This window comes from Pleuronectes platessa, chromosome 7 (assembly GCF_947347685.1).
Source record: "Pleuronectes platessa chromosome 7, fPlePla1.1, whole genome shotgun sequence".
NCBI classification, from domain to species: domain Eukaryota; kingdom Metazoa; phylum Chordata; class Actinopteri; order Pleuronectiformes; family Pleuronectidae; genus Pleuronectes; species Pleuronectes platessa.
Genome location: NC_070632.1, coordinates 26668038 through 26685776, shown reverse-complemented (window position 1 = coordinate 26685776; position 17739 = coordinate 26668038).

Genomic DNA, 17739 nt, shown 5'->3' with positions numbered 1-17739 from the left:
ATGTTCATGAGGTAATGTGTTAGCTTAATGCAACAGTGCAGCTCACATCAGTGGATCATTGTATGACACAGATGAATATAGATGTGTTCTGATTATATGATACACACAATAGGAATACTACAGAGACAAAGGTATAACAAACCTTATCTTTTAAACTCCATCCAAAAAGAGTCCTGACCCACGTAACCTGGAAACTGCCACCTCATCTCATTAAACACAGTGAATCTCTTCATTCGTCAGTGGTAGCTTTTTCCATGTGGCCCCAGCACTACATGTCTCTCCAAAGACAGACAGTCCCTGTTCTTTAATCTATGACACTGTCCTGTAATTGGGAGCATGTCTTCTTCTTTCTCTCCTGTTTCTTCTCTGATGTCATCTTTTTGTTTTGCTCTGAGATCACAGTCAGCATTGGACGGCATCTCAGGGAAACCCAACGGTTGGCTTGATTCAATTACGACTGTAACTTGTGTCAGATGCTTTGGTTTGGAAACCAGTTTGTTTCCTTGGGGTACTTCCTGGTTGCTGCTATTCAAAAGTACAAACCAGAGTATGTTATCTGCGTGCATCATAACACAGAGGCTTTGATCATGAAGTGTCCATGGAAACAGTGTTGGACATGTTCCACGATGTCGCAGGGAGGTGTTCCTTGCTCTTATTCCCTCTGCCATCTTTTTTACTTTACCAGTCCAGTTGTGGACTATTTGAACTCTGCCAAGGAGGTAATATTTTCACTCCTGACTGTTTGTTTGTGTATTTGTTAATGGGTATGGGTCAGGGAATATCACATTACATTTAGGTGCTGATGTGGATCAGGGGGTATATCCAGGATTATTTTTCTCTTTCTAGAACTTTGCGAGATAGGGCTTTTTTCAAAATTTTCACCATTTACCCAGAATTAAATTTCAAGCATATGAAGCGAACTGATATTTATGAGCAATTTGTTGCAGATTAAAGTCCAGGTCTGGTGAATTAAAATGTGCTTTCATAAAGGGACTTTTGGGCCTCGGACGAGGTCGGCACCATCCATCCATCCATTCAGCCATCCATCTATCTACCCATCCATCCATCCATAAACTACACTATTTATCCTTTGAGGGTCATGAGTGAGTTGGAACCGAGGCCGGGACGGGTCACTAGTATATTGCAGAGCCTTAATATTATAATATGAGTAATAATTAAAGGTTACTTCTAGTATGTAGAGATTGACTACATCACAAGCATTGCTACACTCAGCAGTATTTTCATATCTAAAAGGAACTATTTTCCTCAAAAAAAGAGTGATAAGTCAAGTAAGACAGGGATTTATTTGAGACCATATACATGTTTGGTGTGTGTCTCTTGTTAATTCCAGTGGCATCATGTACAACACAACTCTGAAAGCCTGATATTATTGATGATTAAACCATGTGCTTGCAAGTACCGATTTAGTTGTTGTCCCTCTCTGGATGATCTCGCAGTGTAGTAAAACTACTGTCATCGTTACTATTATGCAATACAATGTGTTACAAACTGTAACTGTAGTTTGCACTACATTGTTGAACAGTCATACCACATTGTAAGCTAACATCAACACTGGCAATGGAGGAAACACATGTAACAAACCATTGAAACTAGGTCAGGGAATGCAGTGAATGCCAGTAAGATTGCACAATGTTATTGTGGATTTCTGTCGACCTTTCTGAGTAAACATTCCTCACTGGATCTCGTCAGCATCTGTCATTCATTCAGCCTACTGTGTGTTTGGGTCCTCACCTCTTGTGGCTTTTTGTGAAAAAGGACTGTCAGGATGAGTGTGACACTTTTCGAGCTCCTCAGATGCTCAGTGTATGTGGTTGGGTGAACACATTGTCTTGACTTTATCATTCTAACAGTCAACAGGATTGTTTAACCACAACCATGATCTCTCCCCAACAGATTGGTTGTAGTTGGCTGGACATAACTGTACTTGAGTGCCGGCAAAACAAATAATTTTATACAGGAAATTTTATTTGTAAAAAAAAAAGAATCGACATATTTGCATGCACAATTTGCTTTGTAGGTGAGGAACATGATTTTGGGTCTGGGATTCTTCTGGTCTCCATTTCTTCTTTGAACAATCACGTTGTACAGGCTTTGGTTGCTCGCAGGTAAACAGGCTGTGTGGAGAGCAAGAGGCCGGACACATTGTCCGAAATGCATCGACTTAAATTGCCATGCATTCATATGTAGATCTCTGCACCTAAAACACTTAGAAAAATGGTCACTGTTTGGGTTTTTGTGTGTAGAAACATTTGACTTATGTGATAAAAGACGCTACTGGGACTAGGGCCAAGACAGAGGTTACTTCATCGTCAGACGAAAGCCGATGAGCTCCCAGATTGTGTTTTGGTAAAGGAGAATTTAAAAAAAAAAAAATTTTAAATTTTTTTTTTCACTATCTTAAGACTCTGTTTTTATGTGGTTCCACTGAGCTTTACCTCATCAAATTACATGCTTTCGTCTTCCTCTGTCCTTGATAAACATGCCCTTAACTAAGAGACCACATTGCTCCTTTATAGTCATCTTTTTTCCCTAAGCAAAATTACGTCATCACCATCTGTGACCGGACAACCACTGACTGATGGTCATGCAGCCAGGCCTGTGTGCATGCGGACAAGAGTGTGTGTATGTTTGTGCATGCGATTCAGAGAGAGAGAGAGAGAGAGAGAGCGAGAGAGAGAGAGAGAGAGAGAGAGAGAGAGAGAGAGAGAGAGAGAGCGAGAGAGTGAGAGGGCTCCTGCAGACCAGATCCATCAACAGCTCCAATGGGTTTGACCCTTCCAGGTTAACCACAGCCATTAATATAAGAGCTTCTCTCCCCTGCCTCCCTACTTCCCGCACTACCTCACGTAGGGGAGGACAGGCCTCTGTATAACGCACTCTCACACATACATGCACACACACACACACGCACACACACACACACATAGCTGTTGACATGAAGAAATAGAGCTAGATCAAAAGTTCTGGCGGCTGAAACACTGAGTTATGGGTCACGTATGTTCCACAGCAGAGATCTACATTTGCTGTCTGCCCACTGTTGTTGTTCTAATCACTCAACACTGATGTTCTACTTCTTCTTCTCCTGCTCTGGAACAGATAGACCAGCTCACCAACAGTCCATCACCTCTTTTTTTCCCTATGTGCACAGATATTTGTCTTAAGCCCTCTCCCTGGCTCACTGTGATAGTTGAGTTTCTTCAGAGGTCACTTAATATATTTAATAATATATATTAGACTGTGGCAAAGGCACACTTCATGGAGCTGAGCATACACATGTTGTATTAATGTAGTGTGCTGAGCCTTGCAGCTCAAATATCTTTAAACAAAAAATCTGTGATACATTTCAGAAATTAGACTTGAAATTTGTCCTTTGTTAAGACTTAAAATAAAGAAAGAATCATTTTCGAAATATATTATAAATACTATACAGGGCGGCTGTGGCTGAAGGGTAGAGTGGTCGTCCTCCAACCTGAAAGTCGGCAGTTCGATCCCCAGTCTGACCCATCTGCATGCCGAAGTGTCCTTGGGCAAGATGCTGAACCCTGAATGGCCCCCCATAGAATAACAAAGTGCTGCGAATAGATGCACTGTATGAATGTGTGGGTGAATGTAAAACTGTACTGTAAAGCGCTTTGAGTGGTCATCAAGACTAGAAAAGCTCTATGTAAATACAAAACCATTTACCATTTATAAAGTATAGGAGGCAAAGTTTGTGTTAAACTATAACCCACAAAACTCACATTAAGAAAATGAATCAATGTGATATATCAAAGAACTTCCTCATTTTGTTCATTCTAGTTGTTTTATTTGGTTTCATTCAGTGTCTTTTTTATATCATAATGTTTTGTACTATATTGAGTCATATAAAACAAACTGAAACACCACACCTCTTGAAAGTTTCTGCTTTTAGTCACTTATGATAATTCTTTGTTTTTTATTGTTTTTGAATATTGATATTTGCAGATCATATTGTACCGAGAGACAAGTTGCTCAGCTTCTTTTAATTTTATAAAAGTACTGTTGAAAGGGATAAAAAAATCTGTTGGGTAAAACTAAATGTTACAGTATTTTTAGCAGGAAAATGGTTTGTATTTATATTGAGCTTTTCTAGTCTTGATGACCACTCAAAGCTCTTAACAGTAGAGTTTATTGCCATTCACACACATATTCATACAATGCATCTATGTGCAGCTCTTTCTCTACGAGAACAGCAACCACTGACATTTTGGTTAGAGGGCGACCCGCTCTCCCCTGGACACAGCTGCTCCATGAAACACAGGTTCCACCTTCACTGGAGCTGCTGCATGCTCTCAGACAGCACTTTATCTGACTTTTCAGCTTCCCTTTGAAATCTTCACACTTGAGCTGGGCCTTCCTCAGGAGACCTCTTACACTCTGGTTAAAACAAACTGTCTAAAGGACATTGTACTGCCCCGTACTGCAATAGTAACACAATACTTTCTCTAACTCTTTTTCTACTCTTTGTACACTTGTGTGTATGTTGGTATAAGATGGACGACCAGATTGGGATCATATCTACTTTTGTTATGTTAGTTAAATAATTAGCACAAAGCAAATGTCATGTAACACTTAAAAAGTGACAGGATATAATGCCTGCAATATTCACCATGTTGCAGTAGCTGCACAGCTACCAATCGGCTTATACACTATGCTAACCCTAACCATATTTACTACTTGACTAACCCTTAACCTAACCTTACCCTAACCTTTAAACCATGTCTTCGCTTTAAAATGTTATGATTTACGCCATTTGGTCTGCATGGCTTCTTTGTCCATCATTTCCATAATGTAAGGGTACACACATACACACACACACACACACACACACACACACACACACACACACACACACACACACACACACACACACACATACACACAGATACATGCATGTTTGTACCTCTATGTTGGTGGGGACCCTCATATTGACATAATACATTCCCAGGCCCCTTACCCTAACCTTTAAAAGCCAAACTAAATGCCCAACCCTTACCCTAACCCCAACCTAACACTAATTCTAACCATAGCCCTAAAACCAAGTCTAAGTCCTCAAACAGCCCTTTGAAAAAGGGAGGACCAGCCAAAATGTCCTCACTTTCCAAACATGTCCTCACTCTGTATGGTCTATACTTAAATTGGTCCCCACAAGGATATAAGAGCAGTAACCCACACACAGAGATTTATGTATAGACAAATAATAGCATAATTTTATATAATGTATAGACAAAAACATAGCCTACATGATGCATATAAATACGCTCCAGATAAAAGATCCACTGAAGTTTAGCTCCATCAGACACACACACACACACACACACACACACACACACACACACACACACACACACACACACACACACACACACACACACACACACACACACACACACACACACACACACACACACACAACCACACACACACACACACACACACCCTGAAACCTCTGGTAACTGGACACCTGCTCTCTCTGCTCTGACTGACAGGCAGCAGCAGACAGTCCAGGTCCAGTCCCAGCTCTTCCTAATTGGATTTGTGAGGCATCCTGCTACAGGCCTCTAATAGCCCCTTGTAAAGCCGCCTCGGGCCCGTTGTGAACCACTTCCTCCCTGCGTTGAGAATAAGGGACCTCCTGAAAGGCATTTTTGGCTGCACACCATGATTCCTCAGAGCTATTAGGCACTTGTAGATTTTGAGGAGCTTTGACAACAATGTCAGAACAACAGGACGTGTGGCAGGGGGGGTAAATGGGTGCAAGGTTGTAGCATTAAAAGCCAGAGCCACTGCCAACTGATGGTGGTTTTGAATTTTGGAATTGTTCCACAGTCAGTCCAGGACATTTCTTTTAACTGTATGAGCCTGTGTTTGACTTTCAAACCCAAGCAAGGAAATGAGAAATAAAAATATATATTTTTTAAAGTGTACTAAATACACATTTAAACAAATGAAAAACAGCTAAAAGGCCACAGTGGGACTTCTTGAGTAAGCAATTACAATGGTTCATCACAAAAGATTTTCAGTCAATCCAGGTTTGTGTGTGTGTGTCTGTATACCCACACCCAAAATCAGGTCAAGTGTTATTATGGGAAAACTTCAGACTTGCTCCCCTGGTAAATGTCGTCCAATCCAGCGTGACAGATTGAGAATCTAACTTACTATTGGCTAATCAATGATGTCATGTCCCTGCTCTACATGGCCCCTTGAATGTCATCACGGCCAACTTATATTCTTCCTGCTCTTATTTTCCAAGTACGACACTTTGGCTATTACTACACATTTCTTTGGTGAAAACAAAAACAAAGGCAAAAACTATTTCTTTTAGCATTGAACCATCTAGACGCCAGCTGGGATTGGCTCCAGCCCCTTCCCTCCGCTGCCCTCAAAGGATAAGCAGTATAGCTAATGGATGGATGGGCAGAGTCTAACAGACGCCAGGGCCAAACATATGTGGAATTAATTCACAGGGTGCTAGGTAAGGTTAAGTGCCTCCTGCTGTGCTGAGGAGTGACAACAGCCTTTCTTTGTGGTTAAAGGGGCTCTAGACTTTCAGGTTAAACATGGAAACAAAGCAGCAAATGTTGAAAGATCTATTATTAGACTTTAATAACGGGTCTAGATGCTGGCGAGAATCTCAACGGTGCCTCTCATTCCCTTAAAAGTAATGCTCTTTACATGAAGCACATAGGAACTGTTCACAAAAGGAAAGGGAGACTTGACATGGACCTATTGTCTCATGAAGGAAAGTTCTAATCAAGCACTTTATGTGATTTAACCAAAAGATCCTTATGTGTATTGTTTTGTTCAGGAACATTGACAGAACATTGGACACTGGCAGGTTTAATGCCACTCCAGAGTGTGAGGTCGGCGAAAATGAGAATGAGATTAATTTCGTTTACAACTGTCAGTGATCATTGGGTGAATGCTGGCAAACCGCTGTAATTGTCTTTTTATGTCAATTTAAATACATTTCCCTTCTGTATATTACATGTCATTTGGATGACACTTTTGTCCAAAGCGACTTACAATTATTACACTCAACATTTATGAGGGGCCATTTAGGGGTTCAATATCTTGCCAAGGACCCTTCGTCATGCAGATGGGGAAGAGTGGGATTTGAACCGGCAACTTGCTTGTTGAAGAACCACCACTCTACCACTTAGGCCACACCACCCCATGTATAGACTGACACTTACACATAGGGGCGAACTTCCATTTACTTATTTTTCTCCATTTTTGTCGGTATAGGGTGTCAGATCGTTGTTGTTTTGTTATTGTCTCTTAATAACGACCTATGTTGTTAATTCAGTGGTCTGAGGTTTGATTTGGGAGAGAACAGATTTTATATTTGTGATGTTATGCCCCAAGATGGGGGGATAACAACCCCAGCCATTAATTGAGTATAATAATACATATGAGACTTAACTGTACATAACTTAATAGATGCTTCAGAAGTGTTTATAATCAGACAATCTCTAGATTCCAGTGGTCGTTATGTTAGCAACCTGATCACCAGTATCAGCAAGTGTGAATTTTTGATTGTAAAAAGTGAACTGGGATAGACTTAATGTTACAATATAATATAGCAATATATAATAAAGGCTAAATGTTAGAAGTGAATGTTCACAATTAACCAGAGAAAATGTTTTCAGACTAATAGCTGAGGTGAATAAACTAATACTGTGAGAATTGAATGCATCACAAAAAAGAATCTATACAGGGCCAATACGTAATATGTCTATAATATGTGATATTAAAAACAAACGGACACACACATGCATGCAAACACACACACACACACACACACACACACACACACAGACACACACACACACACACACACACACACACACACACACACACACACACACACACACACACACACACACTTACCCAGTCAGTCATCTATCAGTGAAAAGCATCATGTTGATCCTGACAGCTGCTTCACTCACGAACAGTCTGATGAGGCACCGCTGGATTATACTGTTTATACAAACCAGTCAACAACTAAAAACAAACAAACAAACAGTGTCATCAGACAGAATAGATGTGACTGATGTGAAGTTAGTGTGGCCTGGCCCATGGTCACATCATTGAAGATAGAACATATAATAGACTCTGGTTTTATTAACTGTTTTTTAAGGTCTGTTAACATTTCTGTCCATTAATGGGCAAAAAAAGAAGAGATGTTAATAACAGGAACAATTCAACTGAGAAGAGTGAAGACAAATACAATACATATAAACTCACAAATAATACTCTTCTCACTAGATCTTTATTTACTGATATATACCATAACTGTAAATAATTGACTGTGCTGCTCTTTTATCATATGTGTTTTGATTCATTTTAATGTACAATATCTGATGTATACTTTCCTCTCTACTATTTGCACTTTCTAGTGAGATGTAAAAATGTCCATTTCGTTGTACAGATCTAATCTAATCTGATCAAAAATGTAAAAAGTATGTGCGTTGTAATATGTATATAATATAATATGCATGGGGTATCCTAATGCTTTTAAGGACGTTGTGCATGTTTTTTGTTTGCATATGATCGGTCATGTGGCTTTAGACTCTCTGCGCTGATCATGTGACTGCTCACCTCTCCATACTGATCACATGACCACCATAGGTATTAAACAGTCATAAGACCATGTTGTGTTTGATGTAGAACTAAATGGCTGAAAAAACGAGAAGCCATGTTTTTATTGTTTAAGATTCAAAAGCTGTGAGATGTTCAAGGCTACTGCAGCTCTGAGTTCTCTGTACTGATGGATGCTCCACATCCGCTCTCTCCAACCACACACTGGAGCCACAACAACACATACATCATCCAATACCCGATCCCTCCTTGATTCAGATCCCTTCCATTGGTAACGTTCTTTACAGCCTATCACCTTGTGTCGCCTTCAGTAATTACCATAAACTTCTAAAAGCAGTAACAACCTGTAAGGGAAAATTCAACCGACCAGTTGTCTCACTGCTGTGGCCTTGGCAAACAGGGAGTTTGCTACAGCGGACGGACACAGCAGATAGACACAGAGGAGGATTTCATATATTTTTTCTTGTTACGTTTTATGAAGCACCTCTTTGTATTAGTTATGTCTTCTGTTTTTCATATTGTCTTGTGAAACGCCTCTTTGTATAAGTCCTGGCTTTTTAACACTTGCAGCCAGTTGTTCCATCCTGAGCACACGTGCTTGTTGTGTAAACTCTGCAGAGCTTACTATTATAAAGACTCAATGGCAACTCCAGTCAGAGAATTTCATTATTTCAAATCTCATGATGAATTTCCATCACACAGCCCTATTTCTTAAAGTAACTCAACATCTTAACACAGACCACATAACAACAGTAAACCCAGTTCGTTGTGTTAAAAAATTTTTTTTATAAAAATGCTTAACAATTTGATATATTTATTGTTAGTAAGTAGTTTAGCCTTTCAATAAAAAAAAAAAAAAAAAACGATTGACAGCACAGGGGCAATTCAGGGGCCAATCTGATTTCAGTTGGGACCAATGCCCCCCTTGCCCCGTCCCTCGATCCGCCCCTGGTAAAGGATGATCAATATTTCACCTAATTACTTCAAATTAGATCATTTGAACTTAAAAAAGACATTTATACATCCAGAAAAAAAACCCTATTTATTCAAATTCTGTGACAGGAGTAGAATAAAAAGGTTAAATCTCAAGTACTGCTTTTATTACTTAAGGATTCTTTGTTTTCTCTTTCTATCCAAAAATATAATGATTGCTGGACTTGAGATCTTACAGCTTCATCAGGGCTTCTTATACTCACTGATCAGTCTTAATGGTTAACATTACAATTTCAAATTTTAGTTAATCGCCTGAACTCCAACATCAAACAAAATATCTTATTCAGGTTTTCAACAATTCTCACATTTAGCATTTCCACTACATGAGTGGAATGAATTGAGATGTCATCCACAACCTCAATTTATATAATCTTGACAAACTCTGAAACTGTATCTGTATAGAAAAAACATCCATAATTGTTACTTTCAAAACAATAATGCAGCTTTTTTTTTGCTATTTATATCAAAATATTTCAGAAATCGCTCTCATCCTTAATTGAAAAGAAATGTTTTTCATAGGTGTCACCATTACTTCACAACTTAAAACAGTGTTGGAACAAAAAAAGTACATAGAGAAATACCTTAGACCATATAGTGTATTAATTCTCTTCAACACTAAACACTCTGGAGAAGATACTCCTGTTTATAATGATCCTAAATGCTCGACACAAGAGAGATTTGTGGGAGGAAAGTAAGGAGATAAGATAAGATGTATATACTTCATAAAAGCAGTGTGGGATATGATAGGTCAGATTTTCCGCAGCGGACCACAGAGAGAGGCTGTAATCTTGTTGCCTCCTCAGAAATGAACGTCTCCTCCACATGACGGCTGACAGGGGGAGATGGCTCCTGCTGTGCAGCTGCCAAACCAAACTGCAGCTCAGCTCCCAGGCAGCCCCACGGTGCCTCGTATATCTGACATGAATGTGTTTGGCTTACACCTCCAGGTAGGCAATATAGTTCATATGGGGGAGAACACACACACACACACACACACACACACACACACACACACACACACACACACACACACACACACACACACACACACACACACACACACACACACACACACACACACACACACACACACACACACACACACACACTAGGCAGCAGAGCAGGGCAGGATACTTGGATAAAGCTATAATCCGATGTCTCACATGTACAGAAAATGTTTGTGTAAATCAAATTTGGTAAAAAAATACATACATTACATTCAAATATGCTACAGTAATCGGTGTATAGGGTTACAGTAACTCAAATTAGAGTAGAAATATGAAAATGAAGGAGCTCTGCACGAGCCCACTAGATGGCAGCACATGATCAGTACCATTTGCTTCAGCAATACACACACGCACGCACGCACCCTTTTCTTTGATTTTGGTTATAGGCTTTATTTTATTCTTGGGTTATTTGTCTGTTTTTATCAGGTATCATGGGTTTGTTGTAGAGTTAGTTTGAATGGTAAGTATCACGCGCATGATCTATCCATCGATAATTATATAAGACAGGCAATTTTATTTTATTTGAAGTTACCTTTCAATAACTAGCGAGGGACAACAGATGAAAATGTACTTTTACAGCTAAGTCCCTATAGTATTTCTTCTGGTCCCTATCAAATAAAAAAGCTAAAATTTTAAAAGTTGAAAAAAAGTATTTGGCAACACAGAGCCCTGCTTTCTCAATGTTTACTTTAAATGATAAGAAGCCGGTTGAAATACAACATGATCATTTAAACTGTCCTCACATTGTCAATAAACAAAATCCCTGCGAGAAGACACTGAGCAACTTGCACAGAGCCCCGACCTCAACCTTTGACGTGAACCGGAAGAACCAGGCCACTGCACTGACCTCACTGAGGCTCTTGCAGCTTAATGGGATACAAATCTTGCAGCTGAGACCTGAAGAGTGGATGATGTTAGAACAGCACTTTAATACCATGACACAAGAATCCCCTGAAAGTGTAATATTTGAGCACATGAATGATTTTTGCACAGTGCTCAGGACAGATTTCTACAAAAAAATTCAAGATATTTGTTGTGAATATTTATGTCATTGCGCCATCTACTGGTTAATATGTGGGACAGATCTGGGGAAAGCTGATTTTCTGTCAAACTCAGTAGTTACTCACAGCTTCTCTCACCTTCACCCAATCCAGTCATTTTAAAACCACAGCCTGCGAATGTGTGTCTGTGGTATGTTTAATAACTGGTATGTTGTGTGGGTGAACCAGCACGTCTGAGTATATGTGACTTTCAAAGCTGAGACATGATTCATGTCCGATTTTCAGCCTAGAAAAATGAGAACATCATGATATCATATCATATAATATATACACTCCTGATCAAAATCTTAAGACCAGTTAAAAAATTGCATGAATTTGCATTTTGCACTGTTGGATCTTAGGAAGGTTCTAAGTAGAGCTTCAAAATGCAAAAAGAAGAAATGGGAACAAGAGACCAAAAGTTGTGAGCAGGCAATTTATTGAAAACAACAATTTAACTCAAATAGGCTGTTCATCAGCTGATCAAAAGTTTAAGACCACAGCCTTTAAAAGCCAAAATCTGTGCAAAAATTTGGATTCCATGTCATTTCCTGTCAAGTAATCACACTGTGAAGATCTCTTGATGGCAAAGGCAAAAAAGCTCACCGTCTTTGAACGTGGTAGGATTGTTGAACTGCATAAACAAGGCCTCTCACAACGTGCCATCGCTGCTGAGGTTGGACGCAGTAAGACAGTCATTTTGCATTTCTTAAAAGATCCTCAGGGTTATGGAACAAAAAATCAAGTGGTAGACCCAAAAAAATCTCACCGGCGCTGAGCCGGAGGATCCGAATGGCTGTCCGTCAAGACACGGGACGATCCTCGTCCCAAATTAAGGCCATTACTGGTGCTGACTGCAGCCCAATAACCATCAGACGGCATCTGCGAAGGAAGGGCTTCAAAAACAAGAAACGTCTTCAAAGGCCACGTCTCCTTCAACGCCACAAAATTGCCCGTTTAGACATTGCAAGGGAGCACCAAACATGGGACATTCAAAGGTGGAAGAAAGTTTTATTCTCTGACGAGAATTTTTTTACCTTGATGGTCCTGATGCCTTCCAACATTACTGGCATGACAAGGAGATGCCACCTGAGATGTTTTCTATGCGGCACAGTGGAGGGGGTGCCACCATGATCTGGGGTGCTTTTTCCTTCAATGGAACAATGGAGCTCCAGGTTGTGCAGGGGCGTCAAACAGCAGCTGGCTATGTGGAGATGTTGCAGCGGGCATCCCTCATGACTGAGGGCCCTCGTCTGTGTGGTAACGACTGGGTTTTTCAGCAGGACAACGCTCCAATTCACAATGCCCGTCTGACCAAGACTTTTTTCCAGGAGAATAACATCACTCTTTTGGACCATCCTGCGTGTTCCCCTGATCTTAATCCAATTGAGAACATTTGGGGATGGATGGCAAGGGAAGTTTACAAAAATGGACTTCAGTTCCAGACAGTGGATGCCCTTCGTGAAGCCATCTTCACCACTTGGCGCAACATTCGCACTAGCCTTTTGGAAACACTTGCATCAAGCATGCCAAAATGAATTTTTGAAGTGATCAACAATAATGGTGGAGCTACTCATTAATGAGTCAGTTTTTGACACTTTAATTTCTGTTTTAGGAGTTTTTTTTTTTTTTTTAGCTGTGGTCTTAAACTTTTGATCAGCTGATGAACAGCCTACTTCAGTTAAATTGTTGTTTTCAATAAATTGCCTGCTCACAACTTTTGGGCTTTTGTTCCCATTTCTTCTTTTTGCATTTTGAAACTCTACTTCCTAAGATTCAACAGTGCAAAATGCTAATTCATGCAATTTTTCAACTGGTCTTAAGATTTTGATCAGGAGTGTATATATATATATATATACATATGTATATATATATAATTATATTTTGTTTCAAAACCAAGCACTGTTTGCATATTGCATCCTCCATTGGGAAGGTTGGCCACAATGTTTCTTCCTGAGGTCAGTTTTCGACATCCAACATGTGTTAGATTCGTTTGAGTTCAGAGTCTGTGCAGGACATTCAAGTTCTTCCACAAAGAACCGCAAAACAAAACGTACATAGACAAATAGTGTGTTTATTCTCTTCAACACTAAACTCTCGGGAGAAGATACTCATGTTTATAACGATCTTAAATGCTGGACCCAAGACAGATTTGTGGGAGGAAAACCAGAAGCTAAGATAAGATGTTAATGATCCTCCTACAGGAAATTCGAAATTGAGCACAGCAGCAGAAGGAAGTAGCACCACAAGACACAAATATTGTGAGATAGAAAATAGGAATAGAAGCAGAATCTATACTAAAAAGATAAAAATAGAACTATGATATACAGGGCAATTTTCCTGAATGTACAATGTAAAGATATTGATTTTGTGCAATTTGTCAAAATTCTTTGCAATATACAAAGTACAGCAGGAGGAACAAACCAGACACATAACACATACCATGGGTCATACTGATCAATATTTTCCCAGGGTAAAAGCAGGGCCTGAAATAGCAGCACTGAATTGCCATCTGGCATGCGTCAGGTGAGTCTGAGGATGGACACGACAGGGTCTATCAGAGTGATATTTTTCTGAAGGCTCAGCACAAGTGGCACTAAACCACTCAAATACAATGGGGAAGGGGCGTAGGGGGGTGAGGATGGAGGGGGGCCCCAGGTGGGGCCGCACTCGCACACCTTTTTCATCAACGAAGATGGAAGGTGGCAGAGCGCTGCCGTCATGATGGAGCACTCCGTCGGATCCGAAACATGAAAAGAGAGATGAATGCACTTCAGAACTGAGAGAGGAGAGAGTGGCAGTGGCGGTTTACAAGGCAGATGTTATACTGATCAGCTGGGTTCTGTGTGTTTAACACTGCTGAGCGTCTCACACTGCCTTTAATACAATATGTGTCATTGTCCAAAGGTTTTTCCTTCATGGAAATAACTTGGTCCGTTCAGGGAATCAGGGGAAAATGTCTCTTCACCTTTTTTTTTTACCTTTAAATTGATGATATTTATTTGTGAAAGCTTGTCCACAGCTGACGTACTGCACTTTACCTGATACAATCTGAGCTGATGTGAGGGGTTAACCACATTCAAGTCTGTCCATGCTGCTTAAAGACGCCTTTAAAAAAAATCATGCTGAGCAGTTAAGGCCGCACAATTCAATACTTGAATAATAATTATAGATTTATGAGAAGACAATGAAATCCTTTAAAAAAGCCTGCACATGTCTGACTATGGGTTGCCTTGCACGTGTGTGTGTGTCTGTGCACGTGTGAGGGACGCCTGAATTACAGAGGTGATAATTGACAATTAGCATGACTGGGCACTTGAGAAACATGTAGTGTACTGGGTGTGAAGGTTGGATGTTAGCCACCACCTCAACAACAGGGTGATAATATATGTGTGTTGTTGTGTCGGATCTACTACTCACACAGCAACCACAAAAAAACATTTTATATTATTATAGTTTCAAATAAATACATTCATGTGGGAAAGAATAAGTTCTACTTATCGAAATAGATTACAATCATTACTATATACCTGGGCTTGAAAATTGGGAATTCTGAATGCGTAGTGCACACAATTCACAATGACAGGTTATTTGACTTTAAATGGCACTGTAGGTGTCTGATGACACAACATGTAACAAGGAGTAATATATGCTTTGATAAATTCATGTTTCAGCTGTAAATGGAATATTTTTTATAATGTGGAGCTTTTCACAGGATTTCAAACAGTGCTCACACACAAAATACTGGGTCACAGAAATAATACATTATATTTTATATTTTATTCATGGTTATGGAAAACATACCTGCAGAAGACAAAAATTATTAAGCAATGATTTAAAGCAAAAGAAGGGAGTAGATTTCAATTCCATTAGCTTGATTTGGAATAGAGAGGTGTGGTAAAACTACAGTATAACCAGGTATAAAACTAGCAAAAGCAAAGACAGGAAACACAGAGGTGTAAGGTATATCCTTCTTTCGAGAAGTGAGTGAGCTTTAAGGATTGTGACGCTTCCGTCACATTCAGAGGAGAGAAAACCAGTTCTTCCATTTCCTCATCATCATCATGATGCCTTGGTAAACGTATGAAAATGCATCCAGTTACAGTCTGAAGCTGTGTAGTGTCAGTTGGCAGTGGTTCAGATCATGTGAATCTTGTGAGAATTCAATATTTTAGCGGTTCTGGGGTCTAACTGTATTCTTTGCAATAAAGAGAGGAGGAGGGGCCTTGAGCAGGTTGGGCCAGATATAAGGCCTTTAAACAAATGATTTATAAATAACCCTTGCTGCATAGTGTTAATAATGAATCTTATAATTGTTCTAAATTCTAACTTTTTGTATTAAACCATTATTCCCCTAGATTCATTCACATCACATATATTTCATGCAGCTGTCTGATAAGTTCTGGAGGTCGGAGAGAGTGACTTTGTTGACATTGTTTTGTTTCGTTGTTTTGGTTTCGAGGATCCTAATGTTTACATCAACAGGACATTGTTTGGATATAGCAGGAACATCATATTCCTTTCTCCAAAACACAACAATGATTCAGTATCCTTGAGTATTTTGGAGTGGTTAGGGTAAATTCTTGGAGCTTCCTTGGGTGGGAAAACAGACAGTGGACCTGCGTTTGACACAGATGATGTAGCAGGGGTGTGAAACACTCTTCTAAAGCAAACTAGTACCTTCAGCCTTCTGAATTTCGAGCAGTGGCAGAGGGAGCGAGAGCGTGTAAGTGGTGTAGGAAGAAAAAACAAACAAACCAGTGACTCAGCCAATGTTTTCCTCTCCAGTAAAGCCATGCAGTCAATTATTAACCAATGTAAAAAACAATTCAATTCAATGTTATTTGTATATATTGCCAAATCATAATATACATTCTCTCAAGGCTAGATAATGAATTATAGAGGAACCCAACAGTTCCCACAATGAGCAGCACTTTGGCGAATGTGGAGATAAAAAACTCCCTAATTACCTGGGAGAAATCTCCAGCAGAACCAGACTCAATGTGGATGGCCTTCTGCCTCGAGCGGTTGGGGTAAGCAGAGAAAAATGGGGAGAGAGGAGAGATGGGTGTTAAAGAGGAGAGAGAAGGAAGAGAGATAGGGAGGAGGAGGAGGACAGGGGGAGAGAGAGACGAGGAACAACTGTGCACCTTCAGGTTTCAACTCAGAGTCGTTATAATGAAAACAATAAGAGTGTAAAGAGGTTATTAATGATAGCAGCAACAATTCATAATATAATTAATTAATAATAAGTATAATTGTAATAATAATAATAATAATAACAATAATAATAACAATAATAATTATAAAAGCCAGTATGAGTTATTTCTGAAGCCTATTTAGCCATTTTAGTAATGAGGTGGATATGGAAATTAGGGTCCAAGCTGGTACAGTGTTGAATGAGTAATTCATTGTGCATGTGGCCCATCTTCTCTCCTGAATGGGAAAGGTGAAAGGCTGATTCCTTTCTCCAAACACTGATAAAAGGCAACAAGAAAGATAAGTTTCCTAGATTTCCATGGCGCATACAGTCAACAGTCGAATGCCAAACGATTGTATAAGACAAAACATCTAGGAACATGACAAACGGAGCTGTGTAGCAGGAGATTACTTATGGTGTGACTTTTTTGACTAAATCGCTTTGGCGTCTTATATCACTTCTGTTCTCTTGAAGAATTTGTTTTCATGCTCATGGCTGCGATGTACAACAAAATAGGTTAAGATGAATCATCGATGTACATTTCTTGGATGAGCGGCTCCTTCGTATAATGCGTCTTCAGCCCAGATGAGCAAAGAGGGAGGAAAACATTACTGAGCACAGAGGAGGAATAAAAATAACTTGAGTAAAACGGGGTGATGAAGACACAACAGTTATCCGTCATAGATGAAAAGTTACAATGTGAAACAAGGGGAAATGTTTTTCTTTGCAGGCTGCAGCAGTGCGTTAACACTGGTGACAGACAACATATATACCCTAACAAAGACAAGGGTTCTTTTCTTTAAAGTGCAGCTGTCAGTTCAAAAGATTCTGATTCTGAAATAACCAAACACGAGTG